We start from the raw sequence: 21,378 nt of genomic DNA, 5'->3' as shown, positions 1-21,378 counted from the left end.
TCCAAAATTTCTTAAGGCAACGCCTGACTTCCCAATGTTGGTTATTGTATGTAGTTATGAATCGTAAGGGTAGTTCTTGTTTTTCTTCTTCCTTTGTGTTTTGCAATAAATCAATCCTATTTATCAATTGGATTTTATCACATGCCTGATTTATTGTCTTATTAGAGTATCCTCTCTCTTTGAATCGAGATATCATAGTTTTCCTTTCTTCCAAAAAATCACTATCTACACTGCAATTTCTCCTGGCTCTCAATAGTTCCCCGTACGGGATACTGTTGATCAAATTCCTAGGGTGGCAGCTCTCAGCATGCAACAGACTATTACCGGACGTTTTCTACCTGAATAGTCTACTTTCTAATTTGTTGTCCTCTACTCTTAATTCGACATCCAAAAATTCTATTCTCATTTCATGAATAGTACTGGAGAACTTCAGATTTAAGTCATTATTATTTAAGGACTTCACAAATTCCTCTGCTTGCTTCTCAGAGCCCTTCCAAATACAAAACACATCATCGATGTACCTTGCCCAGAGAACGACGTTATGGGTAAAGGCCGTGATCTTACTGGCCACCTGCTCCTCCCACCAGCCCAGGTACAAACCCGCGTAACTGGGGGCAAAGCAGGTTCCCATCGCCGTTCCCTGGGTTTGGCGAAAGATGACATGATTGAACAAGAAAAAATTGTTAGTTAGACATGCTTTCATCATACAGAGCAGCATTTCAGTATGATTAAAATACATCAAATTACGAGATTTCAAAAAATGTCTACTTGCCTCCATACCCAAGTCATGGGGGATACATGTATAAAGACTGTTGACGTCTAATGTCATTAATAACATGTCTGGTTCCCATACCACGTCTTTGATCAACCTTAGGAAGTCACCCGTATCCCGCACATAAGCAGGTAAGGATTGAACATATGATCTTAGGAAGAAGTCTATATATTTAGAAGTATTTTCATATAGACTTCCTATTGAGGAGACAATAGGTCTTCCCGGAGGTTTTTTAGCATCTTTATGTAATTTTGGTAAGAGATACATAACTGGCAATTTAGGATATTCACAGAACAGAAATTTAAATTCATCTTCGGTTAACAATTGGTCATTTTTCCATTTCACCAAATTATTTCTGTACTGTTCATTGCTTTCCTCATAGCATATTCTGTTCGATTTAGCATAGTTATTCACATCATCTAACTGCCTAGTCCCTTCATCAAGATACATCTGTAGTGGCCATACAACAACATTTCCGCCTTTGTCGGATTTCTTAATTACAATAGATTTATTCTCCTGTAATTCTTGTATGGCCACCAGTTGTTGTGAAGTGAGATTCGATCTTATGTTATTTTTACTCTTACCTAACTTTTTTAATTCTTCTTTCACACCCTTCTCAAATATTTCAATTGCATCGCAGTGAATTTGTGGTAAAAAAATTGATTTCGGTTTAAAACCACTGTCACTGCTGCGGTCCATGATTAGTACATTTGTATCATCTTCATCATTGCCCCCTAGTTCACGCATGGTTTCTAACGTCTCCAAATCCTCTATAGTTAAACAAGAGCTTTCAGTAGTTGTTACACGTTCTAAATTGGTTTTGTGTTCATACCATTTTTTGAGTCGCAACTTTCTAGTGAAATGGAACAAATCAATTCTTCCTTGCGTATAATCAAACCTTTTAGTGGGACAGAATGTTAAACCCGGGGACAAAACATTTACTTGATCAACAGTAAGTGGAAAGTCTGATAAATTTACCACAGTCAGTTGGTCTTCTATTTGTTGCTGGACTTTCCTCGTGTTCTCATTCCCTCGAAGAAATCCACTCTCCCCGGCTTTTTTGCGCCTTGCCTTTTTCCTCCTCTGGCGCCTCGACCACGACCTTTGTTCTCGTGGGGTCCTGGACTTCCAAGTCCTTGCCGCGCGTAGGCCATTAGGTCGAACTCCTTTAAAATTTTGGATTTTACTCCATTCTTTTCAACTCGTTCCACTTGTACACTTTCTGGTGCAATTGGCTCCGTTTCTTCATCTGTAGTTCCATTTACCACATTTGTTGTATTATCTGTAGCTCCATTTGTAGCATTCGTTGGTTCCACTGTAGCTTGACTTGTTGCTGGTTTAGACGTAACTATATCTTGCACATCTCTTTGCGCTTCTCTTTGCACCTCCTTCTGAGTATTCTCTCTTAAATAATCAAATCGTTTCCCGAAAGTGAAAATCTGTCCTAGATCATAATCTTGTTGATCACGGTGGAATTTTCTTTGTTTTTTAAGCTTGATTTCCTCTTCAGCTTTCTCTAATCTAAGATTCAATTTCTTCATGTCTAGTTCGAATTCACTTTCGGTACATTTTTGTTTAAGTAGCACTGTTAGTTTGTCTATTTCTATTGCCAGCCTCTGAGTTTCTTTGTTGGCATATTTAATTAGTAACCTCAGCATGACAGTGGAGCAAGTGTGATTATTTAAGGCCCATTCCTCTATTAGTTCAGGGTCAGGGTCGTTAAAGGTGGGTGTGATGAAGATTCTTAAACCTCTTGGGACCATTTCAACATCTACGTATTTTTGAAGCGCAGTAGCTTCCCACCATTTTACTTGTTCGAGTTTTGCCGCCTTCCATAGTTTATCCCAAAGAACTTTTTTACTTTGGGATTCGCTTACTGTACTATTGCTTCTCCCATCCTCCGCTACTGTATTAGTATCTTTGGGGATGAATAGAAGCTCCGCTGCTTGTCTCCGTGTTGCTTCCCTGTTCGCCGATAACATAATGCTGATATGGAGTCGACTAATTACTAATCTGACTCTATGCGCCAAATAAATATTCGCGCCAACCACGCTTTCCTCGGTTGCAACTCCGCTTGAGTCACACCGGTTCCGCCTGCACGCCGCTGTCCGCGTTACTCACAATTCCGACTGTTGGACTTCCAGAAGGCTTCCGGGATGACAAACACTCGTTACCGGTCCTCCGACCTCGCCAGCCTTTGCTCTCCCGAAGAACGCCCCTTGATCCACGTAGTGTCACCGCTGTTGTTTATCGGACCGCGGTTGCGGGCAGAGTTTTTCAAACAATCCCCAAGTTCACTCGCGTTGCTCTGCCTCTTAATGGCGGCGGGCTCCGGTGAGGTAGCGAACCTCAATATCACTCCAATTCATGCGATTGGAATTGAAACATTACGTTTTCACGATTTGTAAAAGAAATTCATGCCCCAGTGGGCTGTTGCTCTTCATTTTGGAACAAAACCATAAACTTAAATAAAGTTTATGGTTTTGTTCCAAAATGAAGAAATAATGTAATGTTGGGATATTGAGCAACAGCCCACTGGGGCATGAATTTCTTTTACAAATCGTGAAAACGTAATGTTGTTATAAATTTTGGGAACATAGCATTGACAAGGTAATTATGTTTAATTGTTTGAACATTTATTAATTATTGTGCAGTGTTCAAATATAACAATGTAATGAATATTTTATAATTTAAAAGTACCACTCCAAAATGGCCGCCATTTTCACAAAAATCCCGATGTGGCGCAGTAGTCCTACATTTATGTTATGTCATGTGATGTGAAACACTTTATTTATACTTTAAACAAACAATCGTTTATTGACCCGTGACAAAGGAGCGGCTGCTCCGAAACGCGTCGGGCTTTTGTTTGCCATGTAACGATAATAAAACTTTTCAACCACGCACATGGATCTGGGCTCGGTTTCTGTGATAGAAACAAATCGCATGAATTGGAGTGATATTGAGGTTCGCTACCTCACCGGAGCCCGCCGCCATTAAGAGGCAGAGCAACGCGAGTGAACTTGGGGATTGTTTGAAAAACTCTGCCCGCAACCGCGGTCCGATAAACAACAGCGGTGACACTACGTGGATCAAGGGGCGTTCTTCGGGAGAGCAAAGGCTGGCGAGGTCGGAGGACCGGTAACGAGTGTTTGTCATCCCGGAAGCCTTCTGGAAGTCCAACAGTCGGAATTGTGAGTAACGCGGACAGCGGCGTGCAGGCGGAACCGGTGTGACTCAAGCGGAGTTGCAACCGAGGAAAGCGTGGTTGGCGCGAATATTTATTTGGCGCATAGAGTCAGATTAGTAATTAGTCGACTCCATATCAGCATTATGTTATCGGCGAACAGGGAAGCAACACGGAGACAAGCAGCGGAGCTTCTATTCATCCCCAAAGATACTAATACAGTAGCAGAGGATGGGAGAAGCAATAGTACAGTAAGCGAATCCCAAAGTAAAAAAGTTCTTTGGGATAAACTATGGAAGGCGGCAAAACTCGAACAAGTAAAATGGTGGGAAGCTACTGCGCTTCAAAAATACGTAGATGTTGAAATGGTCCCAAGAGGTTTAAGAATCTTCATCACACCCACCTTTAACGACCCTGACCCTGAACTAATAGAGGAATGGGCCTTAAATAATCACACTTGCTCCACTGTCATGCTGAGGTTACTAATTAAATATGCCAACAAAGAAACTCAGAGGCTGGCAATAGAAATAGACAAACTAACAGTGCTACTTAAACAAAAATGTACCGAAAGTGAATTCGAACTAGACATGAAGAAATTGAATCTTAGATTAGAGAAAGCTGAAGAGGAAATCAAGCTTAAAAAACAAAGAAAATTCCACCGTGATCAACAAGATTATGATCTAGGACAGATATTCACTTTCGGGAAACGATTTGATTATTTAAGAGAGAATACTCAGAAGGAGGTGCAAAGAGAAGCGCAAAGAGATGTGCAAGATATAGTTACGTCTAAACCAGCAACAAGTCAAGCTACAGTGGAACCAACGAATGCTACAAATGGAGCTACAGATAATACAACAAATGTGGTAAATGGAACTACAGATGAAGAAACGGAGCCAATTGCACCAGAAAGTGTACAAGTGGAACGAGTTGAAAAGAATGGAGTAAAATCCAAAATTTTAAAGGAGTTCGACCTAATGGCCTACGCGCGGCAAGGACTTGGAAGTCCAGGACCCCACGAGAACAAAGGTCGTGGTCGAGGCGCCAGAGGAGGAAAAAGGCAAGGCGCAAAAAAGCCGGGGAGAGTGGATTTCTTCGAGGGAATGAGAACACGAGGAAAGTCCAGCAACAAATAGAAGACCAACTGACTGTGGTAAATTTATCAGACTTTCCACTTACTGTTGATCAAGTAAATGTTTTGTCCCTGGGTTTAACATTCTGTCCCACTAAAAGGTTTGATTATACGCAAGGAAGAATTGATTTGTTCCATTTCACTAGAAAGTTGCGACTCAAAAAATGGTATGAACACAAAACCAATTTAGAACGTGTAACAACTACTGAAAGCTCTTGTTTAACTATAGAGGATTTGGAGACGTTAGAAACCATGCGTGAACTAGGGGGCAATGATGAAGATGATACAAATGTACTAATCATGGACCGCAGCAGTGACAGTGGTTTTAAACCGAAATCAATTTTTTTACCACAAATTCACTGCGATGCAATTGAAATATTTGAGAAGGGTGTGAAAGAAGAATTAAAAAAGTTAGGTAAGAGTAAAAATAACATAAGATCGAATCTCACTTCACAACAACTGGTGGCCATACAAGAATTACAGGAGAATAAATCTATTGTAATTAAGAAATCCGACAAATGCGGAAATGTTGTTGTATGGCCACTACAGATGTATCTTGATGAAGGGACTAGGCAGTTAGATGATGTGAATAACTATGCTAAATCGAACAGAATATGCTATGAGGAAAGCAATGAACAGTACAGAAATAATTTGGTGAAATGGAAAAATGACCAATTGTTAACCGAAGATGAATTTAAATTTCTGTTCTGTGAATATCCTAAATTGCCAGTTATGTATCTCTTACCAAAATTACATAAAGATGCTAAAAAACCTCCGGGAAGACCTATTGTCTCCTCAATAGGAAGTCTATATGAAAATACTTCTAAATATATAGACTTCTTCCTAAGATCATATGTTCAATCCTTACCTGCTTATGTGCGGGATACGGGTGACTTCCTAAGGTTGATCAAAGACGTGGTATGGGAACCAGACATGTTATTAATGACATTAGACGTCAACAGTCTTTATACATGTATCCCCCATGACTTGGGTATGGAGGCAAGTAGACATTTTTTGAAATCTCGTAATTTGATGTATTTTAATCATACTGAAATGCTGCTCTGTATGATGAAAGCATGTCTAACTAACAATTTTTTCTTGTTCAATCATGTCATCTTTCGCCAAACCCAGGGAACGGCGATGGGAACCTGCTTTGCCCCCAGTTACGCGGGTTTGTACCTGGGCTGGTGGGAGGAGCAGGTGGCCAGTAAGATCACGGCCTTTACCCATAACGTCGTTCTCTGGGCAAGGTACATCGATGATGTGTTTTGTATTTGGAAGGGCTCTGAGAAGCAAGCAGAGGAATTTGTGAAGTCCTTAAATAATAATGACTTAAATCTGAAGTTCTCCAGTACTATTCATGAAATGAGAATAGAATTTTTGGATGTCGAATTAAGAGTAGAGGACAACAAATTAGAAAGTAGACTATTCAGGAAGAAAACGTCCGGTAATAGTCTGTTGCATGCTGAGAGCTGCCACCCTAGGAATTTGATCAACAGTATCCCGTACGGGGAACTATTGAGAGCCAGGAGAAATTGCAGTGTAGATAGTGATTTTTTGGAAGAAAGGAAAACTATGATATCTCGATTCAAAGAGAGAGGATACTCTAATAAGACAATAAATCAGGCATGTGATAAAATCCAATTGATAAATAGGATTGATTTATTGCAAAACACAAAGGAAGAAGAAAAACAAGAACTACCCTTACGATTCATAACTACATACAATAACCAACATTGGGAAGTCAGGCGTTGCCTTAAGAAATTTTGGAATGTGCTGGGTACAGATAAAACTCTGAAAAAATACACAGGCGACAATCCTAAAATCACTTTCAGGAAATGTACCTCGCTAGGAGATAGATTGTGCAGTAGTTCTATTCCCATAACAACTAAGAGTCATGAAATAAAGGGGTTCTTTACATGTAGATCATGTAAGGCATGTGAATACAGCACTAACATTAAAGAAATCGAGTTATCTAAAAATCAGAAGCCATTTACCATTAATCAACATCTCACGTGCAAATCTGACTATTGTGTGTATGCGCTTGTGTGTCCCTGTCCACTCATTTATATTGGGAGTACTATTCACCAAGTCAAAAAACGGATTTTAGAACACCGAAGAGCTATCATTCATGAGGATAAACAATATCCGATAGCCCGGCATTTCAAGGAGAGACACAATAAAAATGTGAATCTGTTGAAATACTGTGCTCTGGAAAGAATTCCTATTTCACAAAGAGGAGTGAACAGGATTAAGGAATTAAGACGATTAGAATCTAGAATGATTATTAGATATGAGACAATGCATCCGACGGGATTAAATAAAGACGAGGAACTGTCTGTCCACTTAGGTTAGACAATAATCTGTACATACAATCTGTAACCCTGCTAAATGAACCGTGTAAATCCTGAATAAGTTTGTATTTTAACCAGTCAGAAAGTGATTTTTGATCAGAATTGTTTTTTATGTTGTAGGAGACGGAGACGCCATCATCAGATGATGAGGATGAAAGCAAAAAGCTAGTGATATCTAAAATATATAGCCCACTAGGGCATGATGTAAATAGATATTTGGCGGGACATGAACTAAGGGTATTTGATATGTATGTTACACATTGAAACGCCGCAATATTGAATATTGGCCCACTGGGGCGTTTATTTAAGTTTATGGTTTTGTTCCAAAATGAAGAAATAATGTAATGTTGGGATATTGAGCAACAGCCCACTGGGGCATGAATTTCTTTTACAAATCGTGAAAACGTAATGTTGTTATAAATTTTGGGAACATAGCATTGACAAGGTAATTATGTTTAATTGTTTGAACATTTATTAATTATTGTGCAGTGTTCAAATATAACAATGTAATGAATATTTTATAATTTAAAAGTACCACTCCAAAATGGCCGCCATTTTCACAAAGATCCCGATGTGGCGCAGTAGTCCTACATTTATGTTATGTCATGTGATGTGAAACACTTTATTTATACTTTAAACAAACAATCGTTTATTGACCCGTGACAAAGGAGCGGCTGCTCCGAAACGCGTCGGGCTTTTGTTTGCCATGTAACGATAATAAAACTTTTCAACCACGCACATGGATCTGGGCTCGGTTTCTGTGATAGAAACAAATCGCATGAATCGGAGTGATATTGAGGTTCGCTACCTCACCGGAGCCCGCCGCCATTAAGAGGCAGAGCAACGCGAGTGAACTTGGGGATATATATATATATATATATATATATATATATATATATCAAATCAGGAGTATGACCCACGCACTGCTGTTTCTCCCACCGGGGTTATGCTAATGGAGCGAAAATGAAGCAGCAGCGATGGAAGGGATTTGGTGAGGATAAGCTCCTACACCGATCGTTCCGGGACCAGGACTTTTGAACAGGGAGGTCATGTCATTTCAGCATTTCGCTGGTAACTTTAATTTTCCGTGACTGTGTTCCATCTGGATTTGATTCACAAATATGCATTGGAAAGAGAAGCATTCATTATGTTATTTGTGCTATGGAAAAGAGAACTTTCGAAAAATACCAAAACTTACCTGATATTTCCGATGCATTGTGGGAGATATATGCTGAACAGTCATGTGATCAAGACCTTTAAAACTACATGCACGTACGCACTTTACATATTGCTTCTTTCCCGTGACCAAGGCAGAAGCGCCGAAACATGTAGGGGCTATTGGAAGCAAGAGTGCTGTTTTTTCCTTGATTAAAAGATTCCTGACCCCGGTAATGGGCCTCTGTTTGTTTGTTCACATGCAGTGATTTGGCGGACCTCTCCGTGTCCGCTGTTTGAGAGGCTTCCCTGAAGGGTTGGGGACTCCCTGAACGGAGGTTTGTTGTACGGATATATATATATATATATATATATATATATATATATATATATATATATATATATATATATATATATATATACATACATATTACCTACTGGTTATAGTTAGGACCCTGTTTCCATAGGAAAACCGCAACATTCTATTTGGAATAACTTTGGCGCCGGTCGATGAATCCTCGCGAAATTTTCAAAACTAATGGGGCGCTACGCTCCGCTCCTTCCCTGAAAGTCTCGGGGGGATTCGTCAAGCGGGGGCTGAGAAAAAGGGGGGGTCCCAAAACGCGTTTTCCCCATGCATTTTTCCATAGGACCTTTAGACACAGCTACAGCCCGAACGGCTGAACAGAGTTCCTTTAAATTTGGCAGAGAGGTAGTCTACAGGTCAAGGAAGTGCCTTTTGTAGGTTTGGTGTAAATCTGTTCAGTAGATTCTGAGAAAATAGCCTTTAAATCAATATATATATCTGAGCCAGCTTACGGTGCGCTTACGGTGCGCTTACCGTACGCGTACGGTGACGTGCGCGAGCGCGATTCTGATTGGCTGTTAGATCTTAGTAAACATTCGAATCGTTCGAAACCAGGAAGCGGCGGCCGCCATTTTCTCTCTCGCACTCTTATGGGGTGAGGAAAAACAAAGGCCAAAAACATGTAATGGGACTGTTTAGACAGCTCATTACCACCTAGCCTTGATTAATGGGTCCCCACAATTCCCCCATGGGCAAAAATTATTTTCTAATTTTTTTCGAAAAATTGCCGATTACGCTTACCGTACGCGTACGGTAAAAAAACAATAAAAAAAAGAAATTCTCCACACTCTCCCCACCCCGTGTGCAAATGGTGCCCGGAAGGCACCATTTGTGCATGGCATATACAACATTTTAAAAATATAAAAGCTTACCTTTCACAGCGAAGCGCATAATATGTCCTCCATGTGCGCACGGTGCGCGAAGCGCATCGTGCGTACATGGCCCATCCAGCGTAACGTGGGCACACGGTGCGCGTAGCGCACCGCGTGCCCACCCTGCGTGCACGGCACTAACTGCGTAAAGTGGGCGCGCGGTGCGCGAAGCGCACCGCGTGCTCACTGTGCGCGCACGGAACGAACTGCGTTAAGTGGGCGCGCACGCCACGAATGGCGTAAAGTAACTTAGCATTTAAAAAAACGTACAAATTCACTGAAAAAACCATAGGTTTCACACACGTTATAGTTAGGAATTAGCATTTAAAAAACCTTGCAAATTCACTGAAAAAACCATAGGTTTCACACATGTTATAGTTAGCTGGACATTTTACTGATAAAAAACCAATGAAATTCCCCCGTTATAGTTAATGCAGGCAACTATAACTCACGCAACCGCAATCCTCTGCTGATGACATATGTGTCTTTATGAAAAAAAAATATTTGCAATATATTTATAGCTAAAATTTAATGGAAGAAGACATGGGCAAATAAGTGTCTAAATACAGTATTAGCATCAGCAGAGGATTGCGGTTGCGTGAGTTATAGTTGCCTGCATTAACTATAACGGGGGAATTTCATTGGTTTTTTATCAGTAAAATGTCCAGCTAACTATAACATGTGTGAAACCTATGGTTTTTTCAGTGAATATATATATATATATACACACACACACACATAAACACACACAGAGGGACAGTGTGATACAGTGATGGATGACCATACACCTCATGTCAATAACAATAATTGTAGCCCAATAAAAAAAAAAATATTTGGAGCTAGTGTAGAAATAAATACAGAGGCAGTCATTTAAGACTACAGGCTTCTCTATTCAATTATACGTATTTTATTACGTTTGCTTTTAAAATTACGATTCGCTTATAGCCCCCCAAAAAATGAACCTATGCGCCCGTATGAGCCAGTCTGCCCTATTTTTGGAAGATTAGGCAGCTGTTGCCAGGGACCCTCCAGTGACTGACCGAGGCCTGGCCATCCTAGCGGGCTGTGCATCAACTCCTTTCGAAATGGCGGCTTCAGAACAGAACAAGGCAGTCGAATATTGAAAGCGCTCGTAGCTTTTGAATGGATTACAGTCAAGTTATTTCTTGAATTTCACCAGTTTGAGGGCTTGCCTCGTTTTAGTATTCAACGTGAGTATCCCTTCAGCATTGGAAAAGCCCGGGGCCTTAATTTGCCTGTTCACATTGTTCTAGTGAATGATGGTTTCATTAGGTTAGCTTGTAAACTTTTAATGCAGGCTGTATTATATGTCTAGGGGAAACAATTTGTGTGACAGACTATCCCTCATAATCCCTCTCCTCAGACTTATCCGAACAAAAGACCCTTAATGCTGAAGATGTTTTGTAGGAGGAGAAACATTTTCCGAGCAAGCCGTTTCTCTGTTCCAGCGCAGGTAACAAAGAGCTCTGTGGAATTTCAGCCGGCCTTGTTAGAACCGGCCTACGGGTTTTAGGACCACCTGCCGATTAAGCCATCGGTCAATAGATTAACTGCTGCTAGGCCTAAGTGTCAAGGAAAAGCAAGTTATGTGGCAGAACAAACACAATCCGACAGCCCTTAACACATGCTAATTTAAAACTTGATAAACCCACTGGCAACTGTAAAGTAATCAAAAACTGGAAAGGTATTTATTTGTATACGCTTCCCCTGCTCCAACACGGTGTTTGATACCAGATAAATACTCCACGGGGGATGTCTAATTATGCAAGCAGTCTGTTTCAGCTGCACTGTTTATTCATAATTTCACACTCCTCCGTCTTTTACTTCGAGATTTTATAAAACAGTGTCAGGGTTAGGGGTTTTAATAGACTAACTCTTTTTTTTAAGGACTCTCCCCGTGTGGGAGTGCAGGGCAAACAATTGCACAGACTTCTACACGGTGATAAAATCAGTGCTTAATTTGTAGGAAAAATAGGTGCCAGGGCTCTCGCCAGGAGGCCGCCGCAGCTTGCACCACACATTGCCCCTGCCAGCGCTGCCAATGATAGTAACAACACAACTACTAACCATCACACTCCTACAACTGTGACAATTCGTACTATTTCAGGCCTCCAAAGCTATAGGAATGGCTTGTGTGGCAGGTTATTAGCCTTTTTAAGTGTTTTGAATTAATAATTAACTGTTGTTGTGGTCCTCTCTAAATTAGCCAGACAGCACCCCTTTGTGGCAGACTGTCACCAGCGTTGGTATTGACAATTAAGTGCAGGTGTCGAGCACCGGAAACCACTGGCTCAAATTAAGCACAGAAAATACTATTAAAAACTGCTTTCAGGTGTTCTCATTGCTTTGGTTGGCATCGCAGGTGTCCCTGTGGTGGCCGCTGCCTCGATGCTGCAGGTTTTCTGTTCTGCTTCACCTTGTGTTGTGAGCACTTAGATATAATCTGTTCTTCCGAAGTACCTCGCCCCGAAAGGGGATTTTGAAAAGATTTTGAGACTTTGATACCTAGACATTCTATTTTGACATTGGGTATGACATTCTGTGTTGGAAATCGTGGACATATATTATTACAAGTTAAGTTGTACTCTAGTGATGTCATGCACAAACAAGGCATAACTATATATAGAGAGATGGAAATGAATGAAAGATTCTAACCACGGTATTGCAATGCAGGTATAATATGTGTAGAGATATGCGAAAGGAGACGCCTGAATTGGGGGTTGAAACCATTAGGTACAGGGCTGTGGTTGCGGCCACATCAATGGCTGTTGGCAGTCTTTCAGGATGGGATGAGTTTGCGGAGAGGTTTTACGCCAGATGTATATCTATAAGGTTGTCAGGATCTGACTGGGCTAGACGACAGGCCCAGGATTGGGCTTAAATTTGCTGGCGAAGGGTCAGGCAATCTCTGTATCTGCTGTGGTCCACTGGACTCTTCATTTCAATCACTTTCTTTTGCATTCAATAGTGGTTTAGCTATTTCCCCTCCCTCTACGTGTTCACTTGTTCTTCGCAAAGTTCCCTACATCCAAACTCTTGTTCTTCTGTTCACCTGATTGAGGAGAACCCTGTGAGCCCTTTTTAGGTCTCGCAGACTGTCATCAGTACAGGGCTTTGAAAAGCTCACCACACGCTTGTGCGTGTGGTTTTGTTTTCGTGACAAGCCATTGGCTTTTGCGTGCATCTTTCTAAGAAAGACAGCACGCAATTGGGCAAAGGTGGGCGTATGTCCTGCCTCTGCTCCGCCCACGGCCTATTGCTTGCCGTTACCCGAACAGGCCACATCTGTTTACAATTATCGTACACAGATGCGTGCGCGATAATTCAAAACAGATTGCTCGCTGTGGTGCGCGCACCACTCGTTTCGATTCACCGTCTCGTCTCGAATGTGTGTGTTAACGATTGCCAGTATTTTGTCGTTATGCTTTTCATATATGTTCTGTTACTGAATATTAACCTCATCGCTGCTTATGACGGAGTGGTTCCGTCATGTGCGTCGGTCGCGCTGTGCGCATGACGGAACTACTCCGTCATGGCCCCGCCCGCTCAATGGAACCTTCAGCACGGCGCGGTAATCCACGCCGCGCTGAAGGGGCTAAGTCTTGCTGGCAGTGCTGTGTGCTCACTGCATGTACTGTTTATTTTTGCCTCTAATCTGTGTGCTGCTATGAGTCAGTACACAGTCTTGTCTTGGCTGTTAGGTTTCTGTCGCTTGCAGGACCTGCGAACTTTAAAATGTGTGTGTTCACGGGGGGCAGTGTAATATCTGCCGCAACGTGGGCTTTTTAAATCTGAATCTGCGTGTTTGACACCATGTGCTTTGTATTCCTGGTTGAAATGTATACGTTTACATACCAGAGTTGTGTGCGTTCTTCAACGTGATTTTACGATTTGGATGTATTTCTCAGTATGTTGTGTCTGCGCTTTGCTGGTTGTGTGCTATTTTTTGTGATTGTGGAGTGTGCCACTACATGTTCTGGATGTTTCAGCATCTGTGTGTGTTTTTAGCTGGCTGTTTGTTTTATTGTGTAGTAGTCATCCTGTCAGTGTGGTGCGTGTGCCTCCCTTTCTGCTGCGGATTTCAGTGTGTGTGTGTACCAAGGTCTCCTCAGTGCGGTGCCTGCCCCTTGTACGTCCTCAGTGTCACTGTGTGTGTGTATTTTTCCCATGGATGTGGGAGCTAGCGCCTGGAACACGCTGCACCTAGCCCGCTCGGCGCCTGTGCGTGCGTCTCCCGGTTCTGCTTGACGGCAGCGCGCGCCCGGTTCCTGCCAGAACGCAGCCTGCGGGTAGGCTGTAATTGTGGTTATTAATTACACGCTGAGCGGCATCGACCACTTTTTGACGCTGGCGCCCACTGCAGCCTGCCAGAAATGTGTGCAGCCCACTGCCTCGTGCGACAGGCGCACAATGATGGATGGTGTCATACTGAGTGGACCCCTCTGCTTGTGACTAAGGCAGCTCACCCTCACTCCCACAGAAGAATGTGGGTCGGTGGGAGCGAAGAGAAACAAGCATTGGCATAGCCAATAGGTCTCGCCTTTGGGACCTTGTAAGTGGAAAAAAAAAAACTTAAGTGTAAGACTTCACGTTTACATTTACTTCGTATTTACAATGCAGTAAATGTAAACGTGAAGTCTTACACTTCAGTTTTTTTTTACTTACAAGGTCCCAAAGGCGAGACCTATTGGCTATGCCAATGCTTGTTTAATCCTGTTACAGCAGTCATGGACCACACAGCCTCTGACTTCTGCAATTGGTAAATGTCCTGCAGCCTGTACCCCCCCAAAAATCATCCAGGTTAGGGCAGTCTGTGCTTTCTGCAGCAAGAAAGGCCAACTCTGTTGCTTGGCATGCTGCACACTGTCAGCCTGTGGCGGAATGAGGGTTGTGGGTGAGTATGTTTAGGTTTTTATTTTGCTTTTAAGTACACACTGCAGAACTTAAATGCTTCTAGGCACAGTAGTTCAAAGTTATAGTACATAGTCCAGTTCAGGTTGCAGAGTTACAAAGGATATATAGAAAAAGTTACACAGTTATCAAGGTTACATGGTCCTGTTGAGAAATAACAGGGTGGTCAGAAATACAGCTCATGTGCAAAATGCATTTTGTAGTCAAAAATATATGGGAACATGAGGCGTAATCAGAGTCAAGGAAATTATTCAGCATTCCTAATATAGGCAAAGCCTATGGTAGGCAGTGAGAAGGCAGAAGGAAACCACCTGAGACACACTGTAATTGGGTTGCATTGAGTGATTGCTTTGTCATTGGCCGGAGTTACAAGTGCTATGTACAATGCACTGTACATCTCGCACACCTGCTTTATACTTGACTATTGACAATCATTAAAGTGTCCGGGCGCCTCTGCTTCATGAGTAGCCGGCAATCTTATTAGACGAAGAGCTTGCGGCTGTAAGCCGCTGCCCAAATACATATCAGCACACCATCATCTAAAATAACACTGGGCTTGAGTCTCTCTTCACATGCTCTACATGGGATCTGCAATGGAGGGTGAGTGGCAGGTATGGTGCAGGGGGTTCTGCTGCAGGTAGGAGAGCTGCGTAATCCCCTCCCCGCGATTGCTGTGTCCATGGAGCCGGCAAAAGAGTTTTGCTTTCTGTAAAGTCTCTGTGCTAGACACTCCAAATAGGCTACTAAATTTCCTTCCTTCAGGGTGTGTGACCTTACTATCTACCTGGCTTAAAAGATACAAGAAACACATTATTTTATTTTTGGATCACAAATTGTATTTGTGTGTTAAGTGAAATGCTTTTGGTACATGTATTTTGCGGTCATTATTTTATTCATAGTTTTGGTGAATATACCATATTACATGTCTTTTATTAACTAAGCGCAGTTGGCGTTAGTCTAATATTGATATTTGACAACATAGTATATGGCAAACTTGTGTGGATACAGGTGCACTGCTGTCCATTTTATATTTATCACAATGTATGCTTATGGAACTGCCTTCCTGCTGAATTCCAAAATGCTCTAGCCATGTACTTTAACACATATACAAAATCAGTGGTGCTGGAACAATCACGTCACTGAACTCATGCAGATTCTGGGAAATCCAGGAACCACACAAAGAACAGGTGTCTCAAATGAGCCATGCCTGCCCATTCAGCAGGGGAGTGGTAAGGGTGTAGTTTGTAGCTGGTGCTGCATTTAGGAGCACAATTTCACAAATATATGGCATGGTTGCACACTGACATGTACAGACAGAATATTTTTCATTGAAATGACCACTAAATTTGCACATAAAGTGTTACTAATAAAACTATAAAGCACACAAAGAAGAATATGTTGTATTTCGTTTTCTGAGAATATTGATCATTTCTGCATCACCAAGTGTATTGATTGTTTTGATCCTATTAAAACCTTTGTTTACACACCTTAGAAATAGCTTCATTTGAGCTTCATGTGTGCTTTCCTGTTTATTTATTTTGAAATATTTACACAGTTCATGTATAGGTACTTAAATGTTGATATGTGTTTGAAAATGACATCCTACCGCCCATTCCTTTCACATCAACGAGACTGTCAGGCAGATCGCTTTACAAAATCCTAACACTTTGCAATGACAGAAACAGCAGCGGTCTGTGGAGGGAGTTTCGTGGGGTGGAAAGGCGGGGCGGGGGAGGGGCAGGGTGGGGGGTACTAAACACCGGAATATGGATAATTTGAGGTAAGTAAACAATTAAATAAATAAAACGACTTTCGTAGTGCGCGCTGCACCGCATTTTGTGATGCAGGGCGCGCTACGAAATTTGTTTTATTTATTTAATTGTTTACTTACCTCCAATTATCCATGCTCCAGTGTTTAGTACCCCCCACCCTGCTCCTCCCCAGCCCCGCCTTTCCGCCCCACGGAACTCCCTCCATGGACCACTGCTGGACAGAAATAAAAGTAAACACCAGTCTCCATGCTAAAAGTATAAGCAGCAATTTGTTAGAGGACCACACTGACATTTGACCTCGGTCTCTGAATGTGCAGCAAAACAAAAGTTGTCTTTAATGCTCATTCCCATTGGGAACTCCAGCATGGTTATTTTGGGATGCTGCAGCACTCCCTGCACACCTACTTCCAGCACCTGTGCATCTAATCAGATATTGAACTGGTCTACTGGTTCTCCTATGTTCTAGCGTACACGTGTGATCTGATCCTCTGTGATACCTGCTGATCTCTGTGATTAAAATGTTTGCTGTGATCATCTGATGAGAATAAGGCATTGACTCGCTATTGATCTTGAGGCTCGGAACATGCTGTCAGCATATCCCTGCAGAAACCTCATTATTCCATTTTTCCTGGAGGAGGGATTTTGCGTGAGCGAAACTTGACAACCAGAAGGTTCTGAGCAATTACATCCCCTGTATCAGTTTTCATGACATTTTTTCACAGCATGGGGGCATCAGCACAGCATCTCTTGCACATTGTTGCTGAGTGCTTCGCCTCCGCAAGCAAACATGAAGGCACTGTTGATATAAGCACCTTGAGGGCTTTAGCATGGGCTCCTGAGCATCAGTGTGGGGCACTGGCCATCCCAGTGGGGGGGGGGGGTGGAGACCTCCAGTTAGGGGGTGCTTCGCTGTACACACCTTTGTATCTCTGAGGGTACCGGCGAAAGCAAGATGTAGGGCCCCTCCTCGAATGTTTCAGGGGTGTCATCATTTTGTGGTGCACTAGCAGCTGCAGACACCATATGGTCACTGTTTATGTATTTATTTACTTGTATTTATGCAGCGCAAGCCTAGCTGAGGCACAACAGAGCACTGTACATTTATGGAGGTTTTTGGAGAACAAGAGAGTCAGTGTCAAGTGGAGACTCACACCTTTGAAATGTACAATTGTCTTTTACAGATTTATATAATTGCAGTTGACATGTTTATGCAAAGGGAAAAGAAGTGAGTTGCTCACAATCACTATTTTCAGTCAAGTTCCAATTTCATCCCAGGTGCTCACGTCAGAAAATGGGCTGATTGGGCCTTAGACGACACCTCCTCCGAATTAAGTGTTAAGTTTTTAAGAATTTCAGGACAAATGTTGTTTTTCCAGCGACATGTGAGGCCTTGGTTTCGGGAAAACAAAACAAAGGTGATGGAAGGCTCAAGGTCCAATTCTTTAGTGACCAGCAGTGGACGGAAAGCAGAATGCCCCGCGTGAAGCAATCACCGCAGATGACCGAGCTCCCTAAGCCTCCCCAATCACAGGCTAGCTGTTAAAATAATACTCACCTACTGAGCCTCCAGCAGGGCTGAGCCTACCTTTTCTGCTGGGAGGTTCAGGCCCAGCCAAGCCTGATTAATCTGCTGCGAGCCCTGAATGCGCCCGAATAGAATGCGCGACAGCTACACCTGTTTATCGAGTCCCTTCATTTCCCTCCGCCTGGGCCGGCCTGAAAAGGGGCCTTAATTAAAACAGTAAACAGGCGAGCGCCCCTTCTAAATCAGAGCTGCAGGCGAGGGAGAGATAACTTGGCTCTTGAGAACAGGGATTTTCTGTTAATTTATGGAATCTACTGTCACTCTCGGGGCAGGGGAGCTTACTTAGCTGGGAAATTGAAGCAGAAAGGCTTTGCGTAAACACTCTTTTTCTCGCTGAATGTGCTCCTTTTCCACCTATTTGAGCCCCCACCCCATTAGGTTTTGGTAGTAAAACTACTCTGCCCGTTAAAAAACACATTTTGGACTATTCAAGGGCGTTTTGTGCTTTTTTCCCCCAGAAAGGCGCCATTGTGGCCTTGATTGTTTTTGTGCCTGCCATGTTGTGTTTTGTAAAATGTCCACTTATGTGCCGCATGACACACAGAGCTTTGCTCATATTGCAGCCTGTCTCGAGGGCTGGGCCCCACATGAAGGAATACACGCAAACATTCTGTTTATTTCTGTGTTTTAATAACTCGGAAAAGCAGCAGAGCCGCGGCTCATTTAATCGATTTGTTGACTTTGGCGTCACACAAGCAGAAAACATGTTTAATGAAGATGGTTCGAAAATGTTAGATTTGTTCTTTTCTGGCTTTGACGTTTTTCTTTCAGAGCGGTTTCCCAAACGTGTAATCATTTGCACATGAGCATATGATATTTCTGTGTTTTCTTGCCGCCATATAAAACATTTGTTTCACTCTGCATAAAGGATCTTTGAATTCCCGGTAGCACTTTCGCATTGTGCCACTTGACAGATTAATTCACAAACTGGCTGGATGTTTAATTTTGATCCAGCCTGAAATTTAGAGTTGCGCGTTGCAGTTTTGAATAAAATCCGACTGAAATTGAAGTTTACATGCAATTATAGGCAGCACCCGGTAAACTGTGGTAATCTTTGCAATTTTCATCTGCAAACGTATTTAAGAACGCAACATATATAAGATACCTCAATAAATCTCGCTGCTTTCCCTAGTGGCATATCGGGTAATCATGTTGACAAATTAATGGCAGAGAGTTAGTTGTATATTAAAGGATTTAAATGGTATTATGCAGTAGGTTGTCATAAATGATATAAAACAATAAGACAATACATGGAAATGAATTCATGTCCCTGACATGAAAAACGATGGATTGACATCCACACACTTAGCACCCCCCCTCCCAGCAGAAACACCTGTGGCACCCGGCAAGGCAAATGTGAAACCTTTTCTGTGATAGCAAGAAGGAATCACTTGTCTTTCTAGTGGGGAGAAACTGTGATTGCCTAAGAGGTATATGTTTCAGATGCAGCATATTCTTAGTAGAGAGAGAGGGTGTTTTGTCTAGTGGACGTTGTGACTCATAGAAAGGAAGCGCAGAGGGTTAATGTGCCTGCTGCTAAGAACATGTACCATGCCGATCACAAAATGCACGTAATGTAAATAGGTCAGTGGGTTACTTATCCTAGTTTGCAAATGTTTTCCACATAATTATGGCTCTGCCATATTTGCTAAGAACATTAATCACTGGAGTTATCATGACATTTTTATTGTTGTCGAAAATTGTTGGAGGCCAGGAAGGAGGCAGCAAGTGCTTTTAAAATCATATTATATTTGCAAACATGACGGCCCACCGGAACACAACGCCAGCCGCGGTCCATGCAGGTTACAGCAGTGGGCCGGTGGGGCCGGGTAAGTTGGGATTTTGAGGGACGATGCAGAGGGAAAATTATTTATTTATTTAATTTTCCCTCTGCCCCACCTCTGTTACCTGCACGGACCGCGGCTGGTCAGCGCCTGGTGCGGTTGCACTGCCCTAGAGCCACCCTGCTCAAGCGTCCTGTGACCTGAGTCACAGAGTCACTGTCACTCTATGGTGTGCTGCTTCAATGGCCTGCCAGCAAGACTAGAGGTGAACTTCAGAATGAATTGTGGCGGACAGGCCTTCAAGGTTAACACACACTTGCCACTGTCAGGGTCCACCTGCTGATGCTAAGACAAGGGCTTTTGAGATCTTGCGGGCCTTCTAAGGTGTAGCATGGGAATGTGCTCCCTCAGGGGGAGTGGTCTGGTCATGAAGGCTGAACCTGGTTCCCCAGTTCCAAATTCAGCAGCTCTGAACATAGTGCCACATCATCTCCTCCAATAAACACCATACTGCCCCACTGAGAGAAACTTGCACTGCACTGACCCGCTAAAAACACCTGGATGTGACTCAATTCAAATTATGCCTAGATAAGAGAAATATGCTGCCTACATTTTTTTTAACATCCTAGAAAAAGCAAACACTCATAGCGAATGCAAGATTAAGTAAGGCATGTGAAATGTAAGCAGGAAAACATGGTTACCTTTTTCTTTTTACACTCAATATTCAGAAATTAGTGAGTTCTTTTTTGCCTGAAAAGTTTAGGCCATGACTACAGGGCCCAGAAGGGACTCGTTTCAATGCCCATTGCTTATATCCTTACAAAACGTAAGCAGTATTGTTTAAAAAGACCACATTTGTTAACACAGCCGCTGTACACATTTTGTTTTCCAATTCACCCTTCAAGCAGGTATTTCAGTACCTCCAGGAATAGTGCACTTTCCCACCCAGGGAAAACAATGTTGTTCAAAGAGAGGCGAGAAAATAAAAGTAGCGCTTCGCTGGCAAACACTGTAAAGTGGCGCTAATGTGTTGAGGTGTGAATAAATCAATCTGGCCACCTTGCAACCACTGTGTCTTGCTTTAGTTAGTTATTTTACATATTTTTAATGTTTTATTTCTCTCCAGCGGAGGCTGCACTTAGAGATTTAAAAATGTCAGAAAAAGAGGACGTTTCAGTGTTTTTCTTTTTTGGGGATCAATTTTCACAGGGGAGCAAATAAACGAAAGGAGGAAAGAGAAGCTAATACCAGATTCTTGAAGTCTCGGTTTTCATTAAATGAGGAGTGAGACAGAAAAAGAGGGGGGGTGGGGGGAGGGCAGCTGCCAGCGGCAGGAGAACTGGACACTGTCCTTGCCTTCTTTGGACACGATCCTTTCTCTTCTCTGCCCGTTTCCGCCCCTCCCGAAAAGCCGCGCCTTAACTATCGGCCTTGGCGATTTCTGACCTCCGGGAGGCATGATTAAAATAAGA

Source organism: Triturus cristatus, chromosome 6 (genome assembly GCF_964204655.1).
Source record: "Triturus cristatus chromosome 6, aTriCri1.1, whole genome shotgun sequence".
Classification (NCBI taxonomy): domain Eukaryota; kingdom Metazoa; phylum Chordata; class Amphibia; order Caudata; family Salamandridae; genus Triturus; species Triturus cristatus.
Note: the sequence above shows the minus strand (reverse complement) of the source record.